Below are 20,562 nucleotides of genomic sequence, written 5' to 3'. Positions count from 1 at the left end.
CTGAAACACACATTCTGCTGCTGCAGCTCTCACTTCCTCTTCCTTCCTCCTGCTGGCCACACACCCAATTTGCATCTGCAAGAAGCCCCAAGATAATCTGCAAAGTATCGCTGAAGGAATGGTGAGTATTTACCAGCACCTGCGAAATAGGGGACAAGCAATTCTTTTACTTTATTCATTTAATCCTTTGGGTTTTACAGTCTACATTTTCCCACGCTATGATTATATGTCTCTTCCTACTATCTCCATTTTGTGTATTTAAAAAAAAATCACTAAAAACATACAGAATAAAAGAGAGAAACTCAGTACTTTTCCTCTAGCGTAATTTTTAAGAAGCTTTTCATTGTCTCTGTCTGTGATGAATGATTTTGCAACAGATCCATGCTCTGCAGGCAGCAGTAAGGGTAGCAATACTGCAACCCTCCCTACAATAACCTTTAAAAGGAAAGGAGTACTTGTGGCACCTTAGAGACTAACAAATTTATTTGAGCATACGCTTTCATGAGCTACAGCTCACTTCATCAGAGGTATGCATCCAGTGAAGTGAGCTGTAGCTCACAAAAGTTTATGCTCAAATAAATTTGTTAGTCTCTAAGGTGCCACAAGTACTCCTTTCCTTTTTGCAGATACAGACTAACACAGCTGCTACTCTGAAACCTACAATAATCTTGCGACCCCTCCCCCCCCCCCTTCATGATTCCTTTTTGGGTCAGGACCCCTACAATTACAATACTGTAACACTTCAGATTTAAATAGATGAAATTTACAAAATTTCAAAATCCTATGACAGTGAAATTGACCAAAATGGACTGTGAATTTGGTAGAGCCCTAATTGTAACTCAGAACCAGAGCCATTTCTAGGGTATGGCAAATCGGGACAACTGCCCCGGGGCCCTGCGCTTTGGGGAGCCCAGCACTTCATGAGAAGGCAGACAGGGAGGTGAGGGGAGGCGAGGAGGAGCCCCCCTACGAACCTCCCCCTCCCCCCAGTGCCTCCTACCTGTGGATGAGCACCACCACCTATTGCCAATCAGCTGTTTCACAGTGTCTGAAGGCGCTGGGGGGAGGGGGAAGTAGCAAGGGCACAGCATGCTCAGGGGTAGGGCGGAACTGGGAGGGGAAGAGGTGGGGCAGGGCCTTGGGGGAAGGGGTGGAGTGGGGCTGGGGCCTGGGCTGCAGATAGAAACTCAATGCCTATGTCCCAGGCCCTGCAACCCTCTAGGCATGGCCCTGCTCAGAACTTCATAGTAACAGTGAGCATAAAAGTTGATCCATGACCACCTAGAAACCTCTCATGTCTCTATGTGGAACACAATTTCCACTCAAAAAAGGATAAGCAGGATTCAGATCATCCTGCTACTTAGCATTTTAGGCCCTCTACATCAGGTAGAGAAGATGGCAGCCTGTCCTTTGGAGTAGGAAGTTTTACGCTCAGTTACTATGAAGTTCTTGGTGATAATTAGGGCCCTACCAAATTCACAGTTCATTTTGGTCAATTTCACAGTCATAGGATTTTTAAATTTGTAAATGTCATGATTTCAGCTGAAGTGTCACAGTGTTGTAATTGTAGGGGTCCTGACTCAAAAAGGAATTGTGAGGGGGGAGTCGCAAGGTTATTGTAGGGAGGGTTGCTGTACTGCTACCCTTACTTCTGCACTGTTGTCTGCAAAGCTGGGCCCTCGGTCAGCCACCGCCACTTTCCGGCCACCTAGTTCTGAAGACAGCAGCACAGAAGTAAGGGTGGCATGGTGTGGTATTGCCACGCTTACTTCTGCACTGTTGCTGGTGGGGCACTGCCTTCAGAGCTGAGTGCCTGGCCAAAAGCCACCACTCTCCAGCTGCCCGGCTCTCAAGGCAGCAGAGAAGTAAGGGTGGCAATACCATGACCACCTAAAATAACCTTGCAACATCCCCCCGCAACACCCTTTTGGGTCAGAATACCCAATTTGAGAAATGCTGGTCTCACTGTGAAATCAGTACAGTATATGGTAAAAGCACACAAAAGACCTGATTTCACGTGGGGAGACCAGATTTCACAGTCCGTTATGAATTTTTCATGGCCATGAATTTGGTAGGGCTCTAGTGATAATGGTGTGCTCGAGCGGATTAAATAATTCAGGGTGACTTAGTTCATGGTATTGAGTAAAAATTACTAACCACCTTAAAATGCTAAATTGCAGGTCTAGGGCCATAAACTGTATTGTGAATGACAGTGATATCACTGGCCAGACCATGCCTCCAAGATCAGCACATGGAAGTTCCCCTCCACATGTGAACCCCACCCTTCCTATGTGGAAGGGAATGACTCATCTGCTTCCACAGCATTGTCCATCCTTTCCCCAAGTCAAGACCCCATAGAAAGAAAGTGTTTTGCAAGGTTGGGATCTGTGGGGTTTGAGATGATCATGTTGAGCAAGCTGAGAGCAGGGAATGGAGAGCACAGCATTAGGAGGGGCAGGAAAGCCTGTGGCTATATTGTCTTTCCCCCTGCCTGCATGGTGGGAATACCCCACAGCCAAAGAGAGTCCCAGTAAAGCCATAAAAACAGCAAGGAGTCCGGAGGCACCTTAAAGATTTATTTGGGCATAAGCTTTCATTGGTAAAAAAACCACTTCTTCAGATGCATGAAAGCTAAAAACCCAAATAAATCTGTTAGTCTTTAAGGTGCCACTGGACTCCTTGTTGTTTTTGTGGCTACAGGCTAACATGGCTACTCCCTGATACTTGACACCAGTAAAGCCATGATACTTCAGTATCCTCACAGACTTCTTTCCTCTTGGCCTCTCCCATGGTTTGTTACTGTGGATGGGGGGTGTTGGGTGCTCTGGCCTGATGTTTGTAACCTGAGTGTGATGATAGCTGTTTAGTACAAATTTTAGATTAACTTTAGTTTTAAGGTTTTATTATTTTTTTATTAAATTAGGATAATGTTTTAAAACTATAAAGATACAAACCAGATGTGAAAAATGCAAATATAAAGCCCCAGACGTATATGTTCGATTCATATTTAAGTCATGTAATGACATAACCAGAAAGAAAAGAGATGGTGGAAGGGATGTAGAGAAGAGAAAAGGGAATTATAAAACCACCCCAAGAGCCTCTTACTGCTGCTCTCAAGTTTATCCAAGAAGAGAGAACAGTCAACGCTAGCTAAACAGGAATTCACTGTTGCAGTTGAAAGATGTTTTGTTATACCGGCATTTGTGGGAGGGAGGGTGTTTAATTGTGTTTTTTATTTTTTGTAGGAAGGAGGGCTTTCTAGTTTTAAATAAATATACAGGGTGGTGTAAATTTACAAAATATTTTGTAAACAAACATGTTTGTTTACCTATTTTACAAGTATCAATTCAGGCCCAGATCCTGCAAATATATATATATATATACACACTTAATTTCACTACTCACTTTTAGACTATTAAAAAAATTATTTTTTAATAAAATGCTATGTACTCATCACCATTTATACTGTTATTTATATAATATAGTTTTCCTAAAGGTCAGCAAGTATACCTCAACTCTGACTTGGAAGGAATGCTTTTGAGGGGCAGGAGAGCTTCCCTTCCAATGCTTATTTAATCGCTGGTCTCTTTGCTGTGTCTGCCACCAAAAGTTCATATCAGCACTAGTGGTGATAGTGGCTTTTGTACTGTAAAGTGACTCCCGTTGACTTCAGTGGGCTTTGAATCAGCTCCTAAGGATGGGACTTTATATGTTTGTTAAATATTTCTGAAGAACCAGAAGAGGGAGAAAGGGAGCACAGGATTTTGAATACTGTGCATTTTATTTTATGTGGATATTTCTGCTACAATCCTAAAAATAAAGGCAAAGATTTTCAAGTGACTTATGATATTTGGTGCCCAGCTTCAGACACCGTAGAGGGACAGAGGGCAGGTTCTAAGCAGTTTCTGAAAACCATCTCAAGATGGTCTCCTGAATACTGAGGAATCCAAAAATCTATAGTTACTTTTGAAAATCAGTGCCCTAGCTCAGGGGTGGGCAAACTTTTTGGCCTGAGGGCCACATCTGGGTATGGAAATTGTATGGCGGGCCATGAATGATCACGAAATTGGGGGTTGGGGTGTGGAAGGGGGTAAGGGTTCTGTGGATGAGGGGTTGGGGGTGCAGGAGGGTGCTCTGGGCTGGGACTGAGGGGCTCAGAGGGCAGGAGGGGGATCAGGGCTAGGGGAGGGAGTCAGGGGTGCAGACTTTACCTCAAGCAGCTCCCGGAAGCAACAGCCTGTCCCCCTTCTGGCTCCTGTGCAGCCAGGCAGCTCTACATGTTGCCCTGTCTGCAGGTGCCTCCCCTGCAGCTCCCATTGGCTGTGGTTCCCAGCCAATGGGAGCTGCGGGGGTGGTGGTTGGGGTGGGGGAAGTGTGCAGAGCCCCTTGGCTGCCCCATGCTTAGGAGCCAGAGAGAGGACATGCTGCTGCTTTCTGGAGCCGCGTGGAGCAGGGCAAGCCCTGGACCCCGCTCCTCAGCGGAAGCTCAAGGGCCAGATTAAAACGTCTGAAGGGCCGGATGTTGCCCCCAGACAGTAGTTTTCCCACTCCTGCCCTAGTCCTTGAATGTCTGTATCAATTTTAAAGATCTCATCACAATTTGTATAAAGATAGGGGTGGTCACAAAACCCATACAGTTTTACTTGTAATCACTGTGATCCAACATCCAGCTTGCTGCCTTTCAGTTCCAGAGATGGATGAATTTCAGTGGTTCTGTATGTATATGGATATTGTCCTGTAAATTCTTACTCCCATGAATAGTCCTTATTCACATGAGAAATTTCATTGTCTGCATAAAGTAAGGATTTGCAGGATTACAACCACAATTTTTAATGCACGTTGGGGTGCAAGCTGCTATGTAAAATGGTATCATTTTATTACTCTTTTTTTAAAAATCACAAATAAATGATTATCTTTTAGTGCTTTGACCATGCTTGTTGGTTTGTCTAAGAAAAATATTTTTGCACACAGCTTAACAGATTTTAAGATAGACAAAATTTTAGGGCCTAAATTTCTTGACCGTGATGGCAATAATTCCAAAAAAGCTGCTTATGGAACTTGAACCTCAGTTCCTACGTCGTTGTTTGCTTACAAATCTCCATACATGCTGAAACGTCCCTAAATGAATGTTGTTGGTTCAGTTATACAAATGCATGTTAAATTAAGGACTTTTTAAATCAATCAATATACTCTGAAGCCTATTCTGAGTAAATCAATTTCAAAATTATATGTACTCCCATTTTAACTCTGCCACAGTGTTGACAGAGATATGCTTATGCATAATAAGTATTAGGGAACAAGTTATGGGATGTGCAGAGCAGCCACTTTTTAAACACATAATAGATTTTTTTAAACTAAAACAAAGAAAAGCCCAGTCTCCATTTACCTCAGTTATTTTATAGTGTTGTTCCCATACTATCTAGGCATAGAATACAGTAAAATTCCAAAAGCAAAAGATAATTGCTTAAAAACAACAACATTGCTAGGTGACAACTGTATTCATACCCATCACATTTACCAAATCCAAGCACATAAACACAAGGAAACAAATAGTTAAATCATAACTTTTACAGTGCCCGCATCATAAACATACATTACTCCTATCAAGTAGAAAGACAACTCTATGAACTGCTTTTACTCTTACGTATTCATTAAGTGACAATGCAGCTGTCGGGAAGTTATAAGTTAAGTAGGTCCCACCCAGTCTTCTCTTGTACCTGCTTCCATGTCTTCCAGGCAAGTGAAAGACTCAAGGAGCTTCGGTCTATTTTGCTTACCAAAGAGGAGGTCAAGAAGTGACTTGATCACATCTATAAATACTTACATGGAAAACTGAAATTTAATAGCAGCGGGCTCTTCAATCTAGCAGACAAAGGTTTAACAAAATCCAATGGCTGGAGGTTGAAGCAGACTACAAATAAGGAGAGGTTAAGTGAGGTCAGTTAACCACTGTAACAACTTACTAAAGATTCTGGTGGATTCTCCAGCACTGGAACCCCGTCCCCCGCCTCCACCCCCATCAAGACTGGATGTTTTTCTAAAACGCAGGCTCTAATTCAGCAAAAGCTATTGGATTTGAAGAAGTAATTCAGGAAAGTCCCGTGGCCTGTGATATGCAGGAAGTCAGAGTAGATGATCGTTTTGGTCTTAAAAATCTATGAATCACACCAATTTAGACCCCTTAGACTCTCTAATGCCAATTCAAAGACACATTACTGACCCAGCCTTCACTATCTTCACCTTTTGATTTGGCCAAACAACATGGGTCTGCACAGGTATAACTGAGTTTAGCATTTATCCTAGTAGCAGCATCTATACCACAGATGGAAAATGAGGGATAGTTCATAGATAATGTGTTGGGGTTGGTTTGTTTTCTTTTCCATTCCAAGGGCTCAATCCAGTGCCCACTGAAGTCAAAGAGAGTCATCTATTGACTCCACTGTCATTGATTCAGAGCCCAAGTGAGTAGTTGGGCTGGAGGGAGGCAGGTGATTACTGATTTTAGATTACAGATGGTTATCAGGCTGGCAACTTTCCATTGCACCTACCGATGAGAGCAACAATGATTATTCCTATACGATATATCTAACATGGCAGTTGTCCAACAGATACAAAACAATGTAGGGATTTTATCATCTCTAATATCTGTTAACAATTCTTCACTGCATATACAGAACAGCTGGCAAGTAGCTTAGCTTATCTTCTTCATGCTATGTTGCCATCAGTCATTACTGTTTATCACCTAATATTTTGAAATGTGTACTATGGAGGACAAAAGAAATGTAATCCTTCAACAGCTATGAATGTGGGGGCTTGGAAAAGAGCAGCAAGAGAAGAGGACTGAGGAGAGACAAAAACTCTTCAAATCACCCTCTCAAAGTGAATGAAGTTATTTGCTTGATTTGCTTTGTTAGGTCTCCATCAAGCCACAGCATTTCATCCATTTGCCATGTAGTAAAACTTCAAGATAAAGCTCACTTCTTGTTCTTAGCCACATTTGAGCATCGGTGCATTTTTACTTCATTTTTTCTTTTGTCATATCTGGTGGAAGGATAATTGGAAGCTTATAGTGTGTTGTTTTGAGGGAATGCCGTCTAGTAAATAGGATATAGGTTCTGAGAGTCAGGAGACCCGAGTTTTAATCCTGCCTTTGTCACTAACTTGTTGTGCTATCTTGTGCCAGTCACTTCACTTTCCTGTGCCTCTGGTCCTTCCACCTTTTGTTAGTTATGGCCATTTAGATTGAAAGCTGTCTGAAACAAGGATTGTCTATCAGTATGTGTTTGTACAGGGTCCCTAGCTGCTACTGTAACACAAACTAATAATAATCCTACCTTGTGAAGAAACAGATTTTATTTTGACAGATATTTCTACTCGTTAGCCCAGTTTGTAATTAGTTTTTAATTTCTGGTTAGTTATTTTGATAAGACTGATGTGCATTTCCTACTTCTTTCCCAGATCGAAAACCTTCTTAAAAGCGCTCCAATTTTTCAGTCACTCGTGTTGCATGTAGTTTAGGATTTGACAAATGCTTGACATTTTTATCAAATCTGTATACCGTATGATGGATGTAGTTGAGATTTGAAGCACTATGTAATCAAATATTACTGGGGATCGTCACAATATTTAACACTGCTTCTGTCTTTAGTAGTAGTATTTCTTATTTATATTGTAGTAGAGCTTGGAGTCCCCAGCTCAGTATGGGCCTGCTTGTGGGAGGCCCTGGACAAATATATGGTAAATTACAAACATTGCCTCAAAGGGCTTCCAGTCTAACAGATTTGTGAAACAAACAAAGAGGCATGGAGAAAGAGGATGGAGTAACAGCAATAATAGGGAGGTTTTTGCATAACTATATGCAGCTAATCAGTAACAGTAATCACCTACCAAGGCCCAGTTTTGCCACCCTCACTTAAAGTGAGTAGTACTTTTCTCCACTAGTAGTCCCATAGAAGTCTTACAGCTCTTTTGACAGATTCATGATTTCCTTGCTGCTGAAGCATACATTTCTTTCTACCACCCATTCTGCTCTTTTCATAATTTTAGTTGATAAGCAGTAATTGCTGGTGGCAACATACCATGAGGAGGATAAGCTACCTGCCAGAAGTTGTATTCTTGCTGCTCTAATAATTAGTTGATTGAAGTTAATGGTTAGTGGAATTAATTCACATGAGTAAGTGCTACTCAACATGAGTAACAGTGGCAGAATCATTATGTATTTTTTTGCAAATGCATTTCTGCATTTTTACTTATCCATTCTCCCTTTTGCAGTTATTATTCTATTATTATGAAATGCCCCTTTGCCTGTAAAATATTTTGCCCTGCTGCCACATTTTATTTTATACATTTCTTAAAGGAGATAACATTCATGACTGAAAACTACTGTCCATGCCAGAGAAATTTTCAAGGCTACAGAGTTAGTTATCATGTAAGGAGTATCCAGAATGTCTTAACCCTGACACACACATTAAGCTACAACACTGACACAGAACAAAAAAACTGGTTAGGCAGCAAAGAGTCTAATGCTTTATTTAAATGCTACACTTCAAGATAAATGACCCTGCAGTGTTGCTATTAGAAGGACTTTAAACAATAAATGCTATGTGTTGACATCTTTTGCTGAACTGTTTGTCACTAGAGGGTAAAGTTCAAGGTTGAGACATGTATAATTTAGATTACATCTTCCTATGTTTTGACATGAATGAGGTGACTCACTGTTTCCTTATTATCCTGTTTGGCACCTAATGTGTTCCTCTTACCCCACTACCATCCCTTTAGCTACCTTTTGCCCATGCCCTCCATTTCTTTCCATGTGCCATGTCTGAAATGAATCTGAAAGTTGCCTCACAAACCTCAAAGTACCTTTGTGCTTCTAAATGATTGTCCTCAAAAAGCTACTCCTTCATATTTTTTTTATTGATAACATTCTGTCGCCATCTGAATCCCAATTTTCCCACATAATCTGTTCAATACATCACATCTTCTGTTTGCAGTTGTCATAAATTCCAGGCCTGTCGTCTCTGAAGAGGGTCATAGTTTAGTTGTGCACAAGGCTTGGCAAAGAGAACGCCAATGGTCTGGACAGGTTCTGACATAGGAGCCCAGATACACAACGATACTTAGGTGCCTAAGTTCCCGTTTTAGGTTCCACTGTGATCCACAAAACTCCTGTTCAGCTGCTGTCTAACCCTGTGGGTGCCTAAACTCAGTCAGTACTTATGTTTCGACTGCAAAAGTTCCCTAGGCATCTAAGTTTCTACCTCTGGGCATGCACACTGCTGCCTCGCTTTAGAAATCCACACACCCATCTCCAGCCGAAGCCCCAGCACAATCCACGAACTGGGGGAAGAGGGGTGTTTGTCCGCCTATTTTCCCTCCAGGGCCAAATTTGGTTGGCATGCTCAGAGCATGCCTAATGGATCAAACCCCATTCAAAAATCCAGGAGGAGGAATAGGCCACTGAACTTCCCCAAAATAATTCTTTGGGCAGATCTTTTAGAAAACATCCAATCTTGGTTTTAGAATGGTCAGTGATAAAAAATCAACCACAACTCTTGGTAAATTGTTCAATGGTTAATTACTCTCATTGTTAAAAATGTACACCTTATTTCCAGTCTGAATTTGTCTAGCTTCAACTTCCAGCCACTGGATTGTGCTATACCTTTCTCTTCTAGATTGACAAACCCACTGTTAAATATTTGTCCCCCATATAGGTAAATCAAGTCACCCCTTAACCTTCTCTTTGTTAAGCTAAATAGATTGACATTCTTGAGTCTATCGCTACATGGCATGATTCCGAATCCTTTAATCATTCTATGGCTCTTCTCTGAATCCTCTCTGATTTATCAACGTCCTGCTTGAATTGTTAGCACCAGAACTAGACACAGTATTCCAACAGTGGTCACACCAGTGCCAAATATGGAGATGAAATAACCTCTCTGCTCCTCCTTGAAATCCCCGTTTATGCCTCCCAAGATCACGTTAGGCTTTTTAGCCACAGCCTCACATTGGGAGCTCATGTTCAGCTGATTATCCACCACGACCCCCAAATCTTTTTCCGGGTCACGGCTTCCCAGAATGGAGTCCCTCATCCTGTAAGTATGGCCTACATTTTGTATTCCTAGATGTATACTTAAGTCTCATTCTATGAATTCTGTTTTTTGATTGGTTCGCTTAAACAGAAGCAGTGCCTGAAGAAATGCTTGGGATATTGGATCTGTCAGGAAAAAGGGTAGGAAGCATTGTAAGCAGAGATAGCAAGAGATACCAGCTGGAAGCTGCTGTTTCCCACATTCTTCTCTGCCTGGAGCTGATGCTTGCTGGCTTCCCCTTTTCTCCCTGATGATGGTGGGGCTAATGGCCACCTTCCTGATCAGTAGCTCCTTGATGCTGTGCCAGCAACATATTTGTTACTGTGCCACTGTAAAAAAGGTTATATAGAGCAGTTGATCCCCTCACCTTAATATCTGGCCATACTGCAGACCCTATGCTTCTTACTTTGGGCTGGGGAAAAATATTTTTCCCCCCCATCAAGGGATATTGCTACTACTTGAGCATCCTTCCTCTCCCTGTCACTTCACAGCTGCTCCTACTGGGAGGTCGGTCAGTTGTTTGTTTGAAAATCACTGACGTTCGCAAAGAAAACGCAATTCACTTGTGGTTTTTAAATGGACTTCAGCCCTCTTACAAGCTTCTTTCCCCAGGCTCTCTTATTCTTCACAAGGTAGCTTTTACCATCCATGTCATCTTCCACCCACTATCTTGTTAGCTGACTTCATGTTGTACATACATATTGGCCCTGAATCACCACTGCTCTATTCCCTTTTTTTTTTTTTTTGCTAGTGTAACTTCAATAGATTAAAGCTGTGTAAAACTACACTAACCCAGGGATGAATCAGGCCCATTGTGTACAGCTCTTAGGTTTCTCTGCCTAGTTTCCAAATGGCCTACTGATCCTTTTCTTCATTCACGTTCATTAGCTTTTCATTTCATACCTATTTTCTCTGCTATAAAGTAGCTTTGTGCTTCTGACTACAAGCAAAATGAGGAGAGAACTGTGCAATAGGAGTATCACATCCTTCTAAATAATAGAAACCGGAACCTCCTGGGGGAGTCCCAAAAATGGATGTAACATAGGAAATACACACTGGGCCTCATTTTCTCTTTCATTAGGCTAACTACCCTCACTTCAGTGGAGTCAATCCTAATTAACACCAGCGTACATGAGGGTGAAATCAGTCCCCTTATAATTATGCTAGATTCTCCAGGGAGTGCCTCTAAATATAGTTTTCCCCTCAAAGTTTTCCTGCCCAGGTTTATCTGGACTGTTTACCTTGGTGCTTTATCAGCCATCACCCTTGCTCTCATCTGATAAGCATATTTGTATGAACCCTCAAGCTTTTTGGTGGGACTAAAAGGTAATTATTGTTTCCTAAAGGCAGCAGCTCTGTGGCGCACATTCTCCTCTTGGAATCTTTGGTCCCTTATCTCATAGTCAGCTGCTTTGACAAGAACCAGGTGATTTAATTTCCCATCATTGTTGCTTCTATCCTCCTAAACCCCCAATTCCCATGAGTTGTTTTCATCCCATTACATCAGCTTCAGATTCTGATACTTACACTCACCAGTAAACAGCGAGAAGGAAGCATCACAACATGAGATCCAACTGAGTCCTTTCTACAACTGCTCATTAAAAATATGCATCTTTGTGCTCATCCTCCGCATGGGTAGGAGCATCACCCTCTGTTGCCATTTGGATTTTTCAGGATGGGATTTCAGCCAATCCCTCTAGCAGCTGCTTGGTTATCTGATTATCTGGACAATGCTTGAATGGATGAGCATATACTACAGTTACCTCATTCAGCACTGCTTCTCTGGACTCTCTTATGAAAAATGTAAATCTCTACTGGTCAGCTGGGACAGCCTGGATTCTCTGTGGGGCTGGTGTATCCATTCAGAGTTCTCTTGGTAATGCCTTTCTGAAAGCAGCTGAGCACCACCTTACACAGACAGACAGTACTGAAATCCTACAGACACCAATCAGGCAACCTGAAAAGTACTTCACTGCTTTACATATTGGGTCTAATTCTGCTTTCTCATACACCAGTGCCTCAAGTGGAGTTACTCCTGGTTTTGCTGGTATGAGAGGAGAACGAGAACCACTGGGTTGTAATTAGAGACCTGGACTTGACATGACTCACAGCTATCTTGTGTATAGACTTAGCATAACCCACAGCCATCTTGTAGGCTCAAACACCATAAGCTGGACACAAAACTAGAGTGTCAGTAGAATTTGGCCTTGGTGTAGGCAGACAGATAGAAAAGTACCAGCTGCAGCCCAACTAACAGGAGATTGTGAATTTATTCACAAAGTCATGAGAATGGGGAGAGAATAGAAAAGCTCATCTTAAGTTTCTTTCTGATAATAAAAAGCATCTGCTCTTGCTAGAAATATTGTTGTAGCCAATTAGGAGTTATTTTAAATAGTTATTGTATTTTAAAGAGGCAAAGAGTCACAGACTACCGCTGATTAAGCAATGTTATCCTGACAGTATATTCCACTAACAAAGCATAAAGATAAGTAGACCTTGAGACGTTTTTACTAACTTTGAAAAACACAAAAGCTAATGAGAAGGCACGGTAGTCTTAGGTATGTGAACTCCTCTATAGTGATATGATGTCCAAGAATGGTTACTGTTTTTGCATAGCTACAATTTAAGTAAAATAATTGGTTATGGCATATATAAGAGAAATCCTCTTAACTACATAATGAGGGTCAAAAGACAAGCTTGTTGGAACTTAACTTTCAGATACAGCTCAAAACCAAAGCTGCTAGAATTTTTAAACCTCTGCATAGCCCTACTCTGCAGAAGCCAGAGCCCTGGCCAAGATCTGCTCTTGACTGGCCAGTGGGAGACATCTGTTTCTTTATTGGAAGTGGTGAGAATTAGACACTTGGCATGTGTTTTCTACTGATTAATTGTTTATTGCTAATAAATACAACTACATGTTTAAAGATATTCATTATGTGAAGGCTCTTCCACTGGGCAAAGGCCCCACTAACCCATAGAGGGTCATTGGCACCCCGGGCCCAGTGGGGGTAGAGAGTGGGAGCTCTAAATTGTGCACGTAACAGGGTCAGATCCTAGCCCATACTAAGTCTCCATTGTGCTGTTCCAGGAATGCAAAGATGATTTAAAACTGCCCTAAGTGTGATGAATCCTTGGCTGGCATACAGCCAGCTCTGTGCCACCCCATCTTGGCTTCCTACATGTAGGCAGCGTGCTGTGGTCATGGCTGGAGCACACTGCCCTCCAGCACTCCCCAGCCAGCATAACAGTCCCAAGAGGATGATGCAGAACTAGCCCCAGGATTGATGATCTTCAAATGGCTTCTTAGTAGCTGAGCAAGGGAACTACAATCAACACTTACTGGCTACAGTGAAGGATTCAGCCTATTACACTCCACCACCAACCCATTATTCTTATGTTTCAACAATTTGCTAGAATTGCTGTTGGAATGGAAACTCCTCAGTGCCACAGCTTGACATCTTGCCCATGATGCTTCTCTATAAGAATCCTCTGATCCAATAAAAAAAGGAAGCTTGCCCTGGAACATCTTTGAAATCACACACTCAAAATTCTTAACAGGAAATAAAAAATCAGTTTGGTTCCAGGAAGCATTAGTAGCTCTTGGGCATCCACTCCACCTGTGATTCAGAATTAGAGTCCAGACACATGCAGGGGAGAAAGCGGAAATAAATCCACAGAAATCAAATGGCAGAGACTTTATATTTCAACCCCATTTTTCCCCAGGATCTCTTTTGTGCTTAATCTCACCAGAGAGATTTGTGTCTTTGTTCCCCAGCACCAACAGAAATTAAGAAGTTCAACAATGAATTAAATGCATTCAAAACGGTCCTTTTGGTCACTACAGTACATTTCAAATTAGGCTTGGAAAATAGTAGCTTGAAAAACATTTTTATGGTGTAGGCTTTTCTGCTATAATGTTTAAAACAAAAAAATAACTAGGAGCGTGTGCTGCATATTAAGACACTAGCATTTCAAGGAAGGTAGGAGGAAAATGTTTATAATGGTTCCTATTAAGTGGTTTGATGCAATGCATACTGCAGATTGCTTGTGAACCTGAATGCCAGCTGTGTTGTAATTAACATAGAGTGCTTGGCACAGAGAATGTGGTTGCTTGTTCTTGGAAATTGTTGCTTTTGTCCCCCAGAGATGGAATAGGCTAACAGTTACTGGAGGACTTTTGTTCTTTTGTAAAGTCCCATTATTAGGCTGCTTTGTTACAGGTTTTCTAACCATTTCAAAGCGACCTTAATAAAGAAAGAGAGCCTTCAGTCTCTCTCAACATCTTTATATTTGGGAGAAAGAGAGAGATTTATTTGCACCCCTCTAAACTATTTACAAATTGAAACTCTTGGGATTTTTTAAACCAACTGTGAGATTGGAAAAAGGAATAGCCATTACTTAATAAAAATGTGATGGTGAAGTGGTTTCTCATTAATTTCTGAGGATGAAGATCGTCCACCGTTCTATACAAAGAGTACATTTAAAAACTGATCAGGAAAGGATTACAATAGTATTTGCAGTAATGGCCTCCATCTCAAAAATAGGAGGCCAGATTCTCAGGTGATATAAATCAGCACAAGTCCATTTAAGTCTATATCGATTTACACCAGCGTCTGGCCCTTGATAACTCTTGGTGCTATCCTTAAAAATACTTGATAGTCTATATCAATCATACATGCATACAAGGAAAGGGAAACAAAACAAATGTATTTTCACATGATCAGAGAATCTGTTTCGTTATTCCAAATCAAGACTATTGACTGAACAACCTCCTGTTCCTTTCTCAGGGTGAAAGAATTTCAGAGATCTCCTGTGACCTAATGCACAATATGCAGCCAAAAAAAAAAATCTCAGTTTTGCCACAGTTTTTTAAATGGCGCACAGTGCTTTTTCCAGAAGCTGCTATCTTAATGATACCCGCACTGCTGCATCTGTTCTACACCTGCCAATTTTCTCTCTCAAATTCATTCTCAGGAGCATTTTTGTATATTTTTACAGAGTGATAGCCATTCAGAACAAATTCATTTTGAGGCTTTACATTTAAATCGGTATTCTCCTGCAAGGTGGAAAGAACAATGTAGAGCACTGAAAATTCCTTAAGGAAATAGAGTGTTAGCGAACAGGGTCTTAAACGTCTGGAAAGAGGAGGGAAGAAGAGAACATGAAAAGAGGATAACTAGGAGCTGGAACAGATGATGTTATATAGTATAAGAAGGCCACTGAGGACAAAAGGAGTGAGTGGGCTGAATTTATGCTGCCAGGGAAGTCACAATTGGTTAGCACAATGTGATTTACAGCAAACTGTGAAAGGATTCACACTCTTTCCTGCAGACTTTTTAAAGATACCTCTCGTAGAATTAAAATAAAACAGAAAACACAGTAAAGGTGAGCCTTTCCCTAACCTGTTGCTTCATTCTGTATAAAATTCAAATGATATCTTAATTGAATCCAGCTCCTAATCATGAGGATTGTTACAGATGGGTGCAGTTGAAAACAATGAGTAATTAATTTGCCGAAGCTCAAGGATGGAGGGTGAAGGGGAAAACATTCATTCAATTAGGATGACTGGATTCACAGTCCCTGGAAACATAACTGCATATTAAATAGTGGAAAGGATTCCCCTAAGCGCCCTTTAGATAAATACACATCACACATGAGAGAGTCTCCAGTCAGATCTTATGCAAGCCATGGAATGCTAAGATTTGCTTGGAAAGAGAAGCTTTTCTTTTTTTTCCCCACCTCAAATAGCCTGGATTTCTACTTCTAGAGCCTTCACAGATGAAGCGCTCTTCAAAGTCATAATTGTATGAAGTTTCAGAAAACACACACGTACGCTTGAAGCCAATTTCTTTCTCCCCAAGGAACATGCTATGAAGCCTGTAAAACGCCCAAGCTGAAATCGTGGCTCTGTTGAAGGCAGTGGGAGTTTTGCCATTACTTCACTGGGACCAGAATGTCCCCCTACTGCCTGTTTTGCTAGTTGATATTCTAACAAGAGCAGGGCCCAGAAGATTGGTAATGGGATTTGGAGGCCTACATTTTCAAAAATCTGTGAGCTATTTTAGGTGCCCGACATGAGATACTTTAAAGGTACATAGCCTGTTATAAAATCCCTGTTTTTGTGCTATATGGATTGGGCCTAAATGACAACAGAATCAGGCTCTTAAAGTGTAATAAACAGGAACAGAACTAAACACAATGGGCTGAATGCTACTCTTATTTACACTAACGTATATCCGGAGTCACTCCACTGAGTAAAATGGAGTTTTTCTGGATTTGAGCTGTTTTAAGGGATGGCAGAGTTCATCTCAGCATTCTTATATTGTTGATCCAAGCTCTACCATTACTGAGTTGAGGGCGCTGGGATTTTTTTAAAAACCGCTTGGACGAGGGCACAGGATATGACAGAGCACTAGTTGCATAACCTGATGTCAGTGCTTCTTTTATATTTGTTCCAGCACAACATATCGTTCCTGGTCAACTCTTGTTTTCCTGATGTCTTTCACTGAACAACTAGCATAATAATAATCCTGTTAGAACAATAGGTTTATGGCCATCAAGCAGAAGGCTTGTCCTGAATGGAAGTTATGAGGAATTTACTCTATGTGGGCATCAAGCCAAAGGCCTTAATTTACTCAGAGAAAAAAAACCAAACAGACCCAAGGACAGGCCAAACTCCTAGCTCAAGTGCACACACTTAACCTCAGGGATGTTCACTGAGGGATTATTTCAGATACGAGGAAGGTAGAATCCTCTCTATAAGCTGCTCTTCTGTCATTACTGAAGTCTCACAGCTTGAAATACCCTCATTGTCACTGGATGCCCACACAGGGGTGAATGGTGATGGGTACAGAGCAGTAGTTTTCAGCCTGTGGTCTGTGGACCCTTGGGAGTCCATAGGGTATGTTTAAGATTTCCAAAGGGGTGCGCGCCTCTGTTTGAAATTTTTTTAGGGGCCTGCAAATGAAGAGGTTGAAAACCACTGGTCCAGAGAACATGGATCCCCAGCTCCTGTCTTGTCTCTACATCCCTATCTGGCCACTAGTAAGCAGGAAGCCTACTCAGAACAGCTCCCACAGTAGGTAGTCAGGAGAGGAACGTCACTTGTGTAGGCTCCTCAGATCCTGCTCCTGCATAACAAAACAGTTGCATTGATGCCCCTCTCTGGCTGCAGAGCACCCAGCAGGATTTGTCCTGGAGTGAAATGCTATTTTATTGTGGAAGTGAAAGTCAAATTATTTCTCATGTATCACAGTCAGGAGATTGTAATTCTGGTTCTAGCAAACCTCTATTTTCCAGCAAAGTTGTTCTGGGACTGGAAAAAGGACTTCGTTAAAGGGAGTGTTGCAAATGTGTCTCGTTCTCAGACTAAGCGTAATGTGAAACTGGTGTATGTGTAGACAATGCCCAATCCTGCAAGGTTGTATTTCCTTCCTATTCTCATTTTAGCTTGATGAGGAAAACACATTCAGATGCACATAGTGTATCAACACCATAAAGTAAAGGTTTTTCCCATTACTTACCTGAAATTATTCTGGAAAGTGGACCAGAAAGAAACTCACTTCTAAAAAGTCCATTTCTAGATCTCACTTGAGTAATCAATGTCATATTCTCCATTGGTTCCCTGTTTGACCCTGAGGAGATCAGAATGATTTCTGGTCTAGAAAATATAATAAAATAGCAGGTTTCATTTCAAGCACAGGTGGTAGGAGCGCACCATTGTACACGGTTTGGGGTGCAAGACACTGGTGTACATATATGCTTAGAAGGTTATATATCTGTCTGCAGTATTTTCTGCAGTATTTCTAGTATTACTTTAGTATCTGAGAACCAGGCACTGCTTGCTGAGAGTTGAACAGTAACACAGCTTGTGTTCCTAAGATTTACTGGTGGGAACAAAAAGACCTTAGAAATAAAATGACTCCACTCCCTGTCTTCTTATTAAATGCAGCCCAAGTTACTACTGCAGACGCTTGTCCAAATCCATATACTGTATACCACTAATGATTACCATGGTGGTTTGGGAGGATCTGGGACACTCTGGCGCTGGAGAAACTTAACTATATGGAAAAGCACAAAAACAAGACTGATCATGTTTAATATTGGTCATGTTTTGCACTGAAAGATTCAGAAGCAAGACAGCAGTCAAATTTAGCCTTCTTCTTGTCTTGTTAGACAACTCAGTGCTAAGTACATGTCATCTTGCGCTCATATTACCAAAATAGCATACTGTAGCTAAGGGGTGGGTAAAATACAGCCCGCAGGCCAGATCCAGCCCATCTAACATTTCTGTCCGGTCCACCATGACTCCAGCAGTGCAGCGGGGCGCTCAGGCAGGCTGCCTACATGCTGTGGCCCCAAGCTGCTCCCAGAAGAGGGCAGCTGCTGCTGGTATGTCTCTGTGCGCCCCTGGTGGGGATGCGGGGGGGGGAGAGAAATGGCTCCGCCTACTGCCCCCATCCCGAACACCATCCTCACAGCTCCCACTGGTCGGGAACTGTCCAATGGGAGCTGCAGGGGCGGTGCTTGCAGGCGCAAGCAGCACATGGAGACCTGGTGCCCTCCTCTGCCCAAGGGGCACGCACAGACGTGCCAGCAGCAGCTAGCTGCTTCTGGGAGCGGTGTGGTAAGCACCTCCTGGCCAGAGCCTGCACCTCATACCCTCTCCTACACTCCAACCCGCTGCCCCAGGTCAGAATCCCTTCCTGCACCCAAACTTCCTCCTAGACCCTGAACCCCCTTCTGCACCCCAATCCCCTGCCCCAGCCCAGAGCCTCCTCCTGCACCAAACTCCCTCCCAGAGCCCACACCCCTCACCTGCACCCCAACACTCTGCACCAGCTTGGAGCTCCCTCTTGCACCCAAACTCCTTCCCAGACCCCCTCCATTAATATAGTAGAAATGTGCGGCCCGTGACAATTTGCCAAAATTTGTGGAGTCCCCCCTCCCCGTGAAAATTATTGCCCACCCCTGCGGTAGCTAGGCCTCAGAAAAGATGTTTTGTTTTAAACATTATGCGAAGAGACATAGAATTGCCATACTACATTAGATCATTGCTCCATCTGATATCCTCTCCCTTGGCACCAGCCAACACCTGCTGCTTCAGAGGAGGGTGAAAACCTGCATAATGCGCTGCAACAGCATGACACCTACCTCTCACGAGCACCCCCTTCTGGCCAGCTGTGTCTGCAGTCTTTAAACCAGTCCCAGCCCTGGTATGGGGCTGCACCCTGCAGGGCTTCTTCCCTGGGGACAGTGGTTTCACCCTCTTAGTCTGTTCTGGCCACCCTAGCTCTCCAGCTGGGCCTCCTGACAGTTCCCTTTTGGGGGTTTACCACTGTCCAATTGTAGCCCCCACAATGGCCTATCGGGTGGGACCCAGACCTGGTCACTACTCAGGGTCCCAGCCCAGGGACCCTAAGAATAACAGCCACATGCCACCATGTTCCTTGAGCAAAACTGCCTTCAGTTCCCTGGTCCACTTCCCCAGGACCCCAGCCTTCACCGATGTCTTACCCTTAGCTCAGGGCCCTTCTAATTTCAGGCCCGGCCAGGAGCTCTTCCTTGCTCTCCCAGGCCCTACTAGCACTGAGCTGTCTGTTATGCTGCAGTTCCCTTTCACCAGCCAAGAACATCATCTGCACTCCTCTAGCTCCAGCACAGAACTGCCTGATTCTGGCACTGTAGCTCTTTTTTATAGAGCACTCCTGGGCCCTGATTGGCTGCTCCCTGCAGGCTCGCTGATTGACTGCCTCCTCTTCAGCCATTCGAGCCTGCTTGGAGCACCTCTCCACTGCTCCCTTCCTGGAACAAGATTGGCAGGACCCTGAGGGCTAAGAAGGAGGCCTCTGGGCCTCATCCATTATGTCACATGTCCCTATCACATTGAGCAGTGCTTTAAAGATTCCAAGGGAAAATTTCCTTCCTGACCCCTTTAGAGATCATCTTACTCCCTGAAGCATGAGTTTTGCCTACCTTTATCCTAACAATCATAGCTACAACATTACTATTGATTATAAAGCACCAGATCCTTCAGCCCTTAGGCACATGAGTAGTCCCATTGACTTCAGTGGGACTGCTTGTGTGAGTAAGGTTTGCAAGGTTGTTCTTTCCCCGAACAAAGGTTCTAAAGGTTGTTCTTTCCCTGATGACTTTAATTAATTGTATTGTTGGGACAATTAACTATTTTGTATTAATTAGCCATAACACTGAATACATTGGTTATGTTACTCGGACCCTAGACACCCCTGTGTTCATGCTTTACACACTACTGCAATAATATTTGTACAAAGTATACCCTGTGAGGTATCATATGAAAGCTAATGGTTATTGATACCAGTGTAAAATTCATGTGATAATATTATATGTGAAGTTATGAATTCCCTCTGTATGTTGTTACTAGAACAGGTTTAAGACCAGAAGCCTAGCCTCAGTAAAATGATGAACAGGTCTGTTCTAGACAAAAGAGTGT

Source organism: Eretmochelys imbricata, chromosome 2 (genome assembly GCF_965152235.1).
Source record: "Eretmochelys imbricata isolate rEreImb1 chromosome 2, rEreImb1.hap1, whole genome shotgun sequence".
NCBI lineage: Eukaryota > Metazoa > Chordata > Testudines > Cheloniidae > Eretmochelys > Eretmochelys imbricata.
This window is presented reverse-complemented; position numbering follows the sequence as displayed.